Here is a 7,515-nt window from a genome sequence, read left to right on the forward strand (position 1 = left end):
GATCAATGTAACTATTTCTTGAAGAAATACAAATAACGTTTAGAGTAAAATTATTTTGTGTGTAACTTAATCATATCTTTCGTCCAAATCCTTGAAACAATCTCTGTTTATATTATAACCTATTATTTAATTTTATTATTATTTTACGATTACGTGTAAGTTATACTTCTTAGATAGAGATAAATTTATAAGCAGACTTGGGATTTTTGGTTTCAAATATGCGTAAGATATTACATATACTCAAAAAACACAAATGAATGCATTTAATGATATCCAGACATTCAACAACTTCTACACTGAGGTGGATATGACTTTTGGAAACATTTGCAAATTATATTCAGTTGCCTTCCAAAACTGTGTGAGTCAGAAGCTAAGTCGAGCATATCGACAAAAATTGCAACAATTTTATGTTAAAATTACTAATTTTATACAACATAAGGAACTCTGAAACGATAATATTGCCTAAAACTAAAGAACGTATTTTTCTGCGTAACTTTTAACGAGCCTAAAAATCCGCGATCCAGTTATAAGAATTTTCATATCACAGATATAAATGATCATAATTTAATCCTCCCAAATTTAGGAAGATTTCTACAACTGACATTAATAACACCTTATTTACCGACATTTTCAACTGCGTTGAGATTAAATCTGAGGGGAAAAAAACGGAGGAATATATCAGAGTCAACTATATCGGAGACAGTTCCTTTTTCTTTTACAAACCGTAAATATGTGATAAGGGACTCAGAAATTTATTTCCCTTGTGGAGAAAAATCACGTTAAGAATTTATCACCCTTTAAATCTATAGCCCTCGGTCGCTTTTGAAATCTGCGTATCTTGGACCCAAAAATTAATAAGATATTCGCTATACGTCCGAAAACGAAACAACTGATATTTTGTAAATTATATCTTATATTTAACGCAACTTCGAAAAACGTTAACTTTCATAATTACACTGGTCAACAAAATTGAACATATTGTTTGTTAAAAGATAAAGAATGGGTGATTCGTATAGGCTAGCATTTTTCGTGCTAATTTCGAATCTGTTTTCAAAATTTTTCGATCACCCAGGGTTTTTGAGTAATTATATGAAGTGTAATTCAAGCTTTTGTAGTATTGATACCTTGTAACATTTTACCTAAAATCATATTTATTTACCTAAAATGTGTGTGAAATAGATTTTAGGCTTATATCTCTTTTGAGTGTCCAGCTGTAGACTGACAGAAAATTTGGGCTCCATTTTTTCTGGTAGCGCCTTTCCATTTCAGAAAAATCCTGATGAAAACACTCCTCATGTTCATCGCTCACTATCCGAAAGTTTTGAGGAAAGAAAAATAAATGAGAATTCAAGAAGTTATTTTGAGAGGTATGACACCTCATCACGTTACAGTTCTGAAACAGCTCGCTGACAAGTTCTCTGTAATCTTCTGATCTGTGGTTCCTAGAAAATAACAGTCTGTTGAATGATCCTTAGGTTCCCGGCATATCATTGGAACTGGAAAAGGCATATGACGGAATCCTTTTAGCCAACAGTTAATATAATTACATAGGCACAACAGATTTCAGGGGCCCAGTTCATGTTCTCATCTATTTTTCAATCAAAAGAACACTCGTAAGCTCTTTTAACTTGTGTAGTAAAATTCAAAGTTAACTAATCACAAACGCAACAAAATTTGTTTATGTGATATTTATACAGTATTTCGAGGTATGTTTCACTTTATAAGAAAACACACTTGTTTCATGAATATCACTTTCAACTCAACTGAAAATTAATACTAATTCTCACAGTCTAATGAGGAATAAAATTTATTTTTATGAATTCTGACTTCACAGGCAACAATTATGTAAAGTTATAGGTTAATTGTTAGAGCAATAAAATAGAATATTTGAAATATTTTCTTTCCATTAGCGCGTTAAGGACTGTATATAGCAATAAAAAGAAATCATTTTTTTTCTAAAATTACAAAAATTTGGTGGGTGATAGAAAAATTCTGACTTCATTTTTGGAATCAGCATATGAAATTACATAAGAAACAGCAGAAATTGTTAGATTTAAAACAATCACTGTTGACCAGTGTTATTTATTACATTCTTAAAATTTACTGTTATACAAATTTCATTATTTTTTAGGAGACAGCATTATTTAGAATGAACAGCAAGTTGAAGTCCTTATTGATTCCCACATATTCATAATTATTACGACAATTAAAACCTTAGATTTAGTCATCTCTATTTGCTACATTGGTTACGATACTCTTTCCCCCATCATTTCTCCATTCGCCTGAATACGAAAATAGACCCAACCTTCGAAATGCCGGGTGTAGTGTGTTTTATTAAACATGAAAGACGCATAATTGAAAATATTTTCAAATATTGGTTTGTTTCAACAATAAAAAAATACGTCTTCAATACGTTACGAAAGTCCGAAGTGCCTGTCTTATGTGTGCTGTTTCTTTAATAAAATCCAAATTTGATTTGCTGTTTACATTCAGTATAAGCATCCATGCAGTTGTTTGTCATGCCGTTCTGTTATGATTTTTTGCAGTTTTAAATTAATATATTGCTTGTGAAAACGCCCAAAATTTGTTTCGTCTTAAATTTAGAATTAAGGAATAACAAACTGGGATGTTCTCTGGAACAAGAACTCAACTGCACAATCTTGAATTGAGATACAAAGCGTAAAACACTTTAGATCTCCTACAACGGCATAGCAACTTCTTATTCCAGAGAATGCCTCAATCTAAACACTACATAAATCTCCTCAATGCCCATGTTAAGGGGGGACGGTTGAAATTTTGATCTTTTTTCAGTAAAAACCCATCTTTTCGTTTTATTGTGGAAAATAATCATACATCTCTTATTTATATGTTGAGCAAGTATCACTGCTCTGCGTCGCTCTAAAGCAAATCATTACGCAATATATAAATGGCTGCACCTTGAATTTTAATTCTATAGAAATTTACAGGTTTTTTTTCAGCACATTTCGTCAGGTTTGAAGTGTAAAGGCTCTTACAATTTTGATGCTAGCAACATAAAATTTTTACTGCGACTTCTATACATTGTGGTTAAGAAAACAGCCTGTGGATTTTATGATTAAATGAATACTTAAAAAATATATATATATTTATAGTGGCGATGGAACAATTTTATTTTCAGGAAGGCAGTGATTATACATTCCCCCCCCCGTTTTTAGTATAGATATCGGAAAATTAATGTGATGTTTTTTTTTTTTTTTTTTTTTTTTTTTTTTTTTTTTTTTTCGAAATATGAAAGTGGTCTTGCGAAAAAATTCAGATATTTTACTGAAAAATTTAGTGACACATTTCATTCTGATATAAGAAAATGTTTAAAAATACGTATTTTTGTTGATAACTCAGGAAATAATTCCCTCACAGAAATGAAACTTCGCCACGCCATTACGTATAACATCGTTATGACGTGTGCAAAATATCAATGACGTAGCTTGAAAAATGTAGAAAACAGAAATTTCACCCATCATCTTTGTTAGGAAGACGTATAGATGGCTGTTCCTCTTTTAACCAGATGCAGGTTCCATGACCGCAGTCTCGAAACGCCAAGAACTGCAGTGGGAAACATTCATAGAGTCATCTCACACTCATGAACAGTGACATCCATACTACAGCTTATAAGACACTAACTCACCATCTGTAAACAGTGTATTTATTAATTTAATTAGTATCAATAAGTTATTTACGATGTAATATTATTAGCAGATTCTGAAGATGGCCTCCACCGTTCTGTTTTCCAATTACAACTCATTTCTGAGAAATACGGGATGGAGATTTCAGTTAATAAAACTAAAGTAATGGAATTCATCGGAAAAATCTTCTTCGAACAAAATTTGCCTTTACAATAAGCTTGTAGAAGAGGTCTCATGTTTTAAATATTTGGCTTATCATTATTTTACGCTATACTTACTTACAAATGGCTTTTAAGGAACCCGAAGGTTCATTGCCGCCCTCACATAAGCCCGTCAGCGGTCCCTATCCTGTGCAAGATTAATCCAGTCTCTATCATCATACCCCACCTCCCTCAAATCCATTTTAATATTATCCTCCCATCTACGTCTCGGCCTCCCTAAAGGTCTTTTTCCCTCCTGTCTCCCAACTAACACTCTATATGCATTTCTGGATTCGCCCATACGTGCTACATGCCCTGCCCATCTCAAACGTCTCGATTTTATGTTCCTAATTATGTCAGGTGTAGAATACAATGCGTGCAGTTCTGTGTTGTGTAACTTTCTCCATTCTCCTGTAACTTCATCCCGCTTAGCCCCAAATATTTTCCTTAGCACCTTATTCTCAAACACCCTGAACCTATGTTCCTCTCTCAGAGTGAGAGTCCAAGTTTCACAACCATACAGAACAACCGGTAATATAACTGTTTTATAAATTCTAACTTTCAGATTTTTGGACAGCAGACTGGATGATAAGAGCTTCTCAATCGAATAATAACACGCATTTCCCATATTTATTCTGCATTTAATTTCCTCCCGAGTGTCATTTATATTTGTTACTGTTGCTCCAAGATATTTGAATTTTTCCACCTCTTCGAAGGATAAATCTCCAATTTTTATATTTCCATTTCGTACAATATTCTGGTCACGAGACATAATCATATACTTTGTCTTTTCGGGATTTACTTCCAAACCGATCGCTCTACTTGCTTCAAGTAAAATTTCCGTGTTTTCCCTAATCGTTTGTGTATTTTCTCCTAACATATTCACGTCATCCGCATAGACAAGAAGCTGATGTAACCCGTTCAATTCCAAACCCTGCCTGTTATCCTGAACTTTCCTAATGGCATATTCTAGAGCGAAGTTAAAAAGTAAAGGTGATAGTGCATCTCCCTGCTTTAGCCCGCAGTGAATTAGAAAAGCATCAGATAGAAACTGACCTATACGGACTCTGCTGTATGTTTCACTGAGACACATTTTAATTAATCGAACTAGTTTCTTGGGAATACCAAATTCAATAAGAATATCATATAATACTTCCCTCTTAACCGAGTCATAAGCCTTTTTGAAATCTATGAATAACTGATGTACTGTACCCTTATACTCCCATTTTTTCTCCATTATCTGTCGAATACAAAAAATCTGATCAATAGTCGATCTATTACGCCGAAAACCGCACTGATGATCCCCAATAATTTCATCTACGTACGGAGTTAATCTTCTCAAAAGAATATTGCACAAAATTTTGTACGACGTCAACAAAAGTGATATTCCTCGAAAGTTACCACAGTTGGTTTTGTCCCCCTTTTTAAAAATAGGTACAATTATGGACTCCTTCCATTGTTCTGGTACAATTTCCTTTTCCCAAATAGCAAGTACAAGTTTATAAATTTCGCTATATAATGCACTCCCACCCTCTTGTATTAATTCTGCTGGAATTTGATCGATACCTGGAGACTTGTACTTTTTCAGATTTTCTATCGCAATTTCGACTTCTGAAAGCGTGGGTTCGGGTATAAATGGCTCAGCAGTTTGTATTTCAATTTCGTCCCGATCATTTCTATTTGGCCTATGTACATTTAGTAGTTGCGCAAAATAGTTTTTCCATCTGTTTAGGATTGATGGAGAGTCTGCAAGCAAGTCACCATTCTCATCCTTGATCACGTTTACCCTTGGCTGATATCCGTTCTTAAATTCCTTTATACCCTTATATAAATCTCGAATGTTTTTATTCTTACTATTTGTTTCTACCTCATTCAGTTTTTCCTTCAAGTAACCTCTCTTTTTATTCCTAAGTGTACGACTTGCTTCCCGTCTTTCATTGAAATAATTATCTCTCTTCTCCTCAACTGGATCCTGTAAGAATTTCAATTTTGCCTGTTTCCTTCTTTCTACTACCATGCAACAATCTTCATCAAACCACGGTTTCTTTTTCTTAGTTTCATAATAACCTATGCTCTGCTCAGCTGCAATTTTGATACTATCTCTGATATTTTCCCACACGCTATTAACATCTAATTCTTTGTCAACTTCGTCGGAACTTTCTAAAGTGGCAAACCTATTCGAAATTTCGACCTGATAATTTTGCTTAGCTTCCTCGTCCTTTAATTTCAAAATATTGAATTTAGTGATATTAACTTGTTGCTCTACTCGCTTGTCTACTGATAATCTTTCTCTTAATTCTCCAATCACCAAGGACAAGGAAAAGATATTTCTACAAATTTGAATTACTTGAACTATGCAATGAATATCATTAATAACCTTTTCAAAACTTCTCTTTTCCAAAAACATATAAGAATTAAAGTCATAAAACATTGACGAGATCTTTCTCATGTATGGAAGTGAAGTTTGGACCTTACGTAAATATGAAGAACACCGAATCATTGCCAGTGAAATGAAGGTTTTAAGAAGAACCGCTGGCTGTACTAGATTAGACAAGAACACAAATTTGGATATTTTGAAAGATTTAAATATTGACCCAATTTTAGATAAAATTCAAAATTATAGACAGAAATCTCATGTACTCAGGATGCCTAGAACAAAGATACCACGCCAACCACTAAATTACCGCCCTTTAGGAACAAGATCTTTTGGCCGTCCTCTGATACGATGAAGTGAGAACGTAACAGGTCAACAGGCTTAATACGTGGTAGGAAGAAGAAATATTAGCATCAACAATATAAATATCCACCATTGTATTCACTGGATAAAATACGGACTTTATTTGTTGTGAAGAAAAAAAAAATCCCGCAATACAGAGTCTTTCATAAGTAATGAGTCCATCGAAAAATCAACTATTTTCGATAATTTCTTGAAATTCTGTTCATCCTCAAGAGAAAGAACACTTCCTGGTGCCGTACAGTCGATTTTGAAACAAATACCCTCTCCCCCCGCCGCTAGAGGAAGCTGCTTATCCATGTGTGATATGCGTTTGATGCCAACTTAAAATGACATGGAGCATGGCCTTATATATGCCAAGGACTTAAAATGACTTGGAACATGGCCTTTTATACTTCAAGGACAATGGCACACGGCCATGCCTATACACATTTTGTGATAGACTGGAATGATAAAATGCCACGCAGCCGTTTAACGTTATTGCAGAAAAAAAAAATTGCTGCCTGATTTGAACTTGGAAACAGTGCCGCTCAAATTAAGCGTGTGTTTCCAGGCAGGTGGATCGGTCGCACAAGCCCAATTCGTTGGTCTCCGCGATCACCTGATTTGACTCCCCTGCACTTTTTTTTTCTGGGGATTCATCAAGGATCGTGTCTATGCAACTAAGACATGCATAATTTCTGAATTAGTGGGACGAATTGAACACACGATACAAATTGTTACGCCTGACATTCTCAACTGAGTCCTTGAAGAGTTAATACGTCGTTTACATTTGTGCATTCCGCAGAACGGAAGGCATTTTGAAAATTGTACACCATAATTTGTCAACAAATTGAAACTGTTTTTACATTTGTGTGTTTTAATAAAGGAAGGTTCAAAACACTAACCATTCTTTCGTTTATTAGATCTGGCGGCGCGG

The sequence above is a fragment of the Periplaneta americana genome, chromosome 4, assembly GCF_040183065.1.
Source record: "Periplaneta americana isolate PAMFEO1 chromosome 4, P.americana_PAMFEO1_priV1, whole genome shotgun sequence".
In the NCBI taxonomy this organism is placed as follows: Eukaryota; Metazoa; Arthropoda; class Insecta; order Blattodea; family Blattidae; genus Periplaneta; species Periplaneta americana.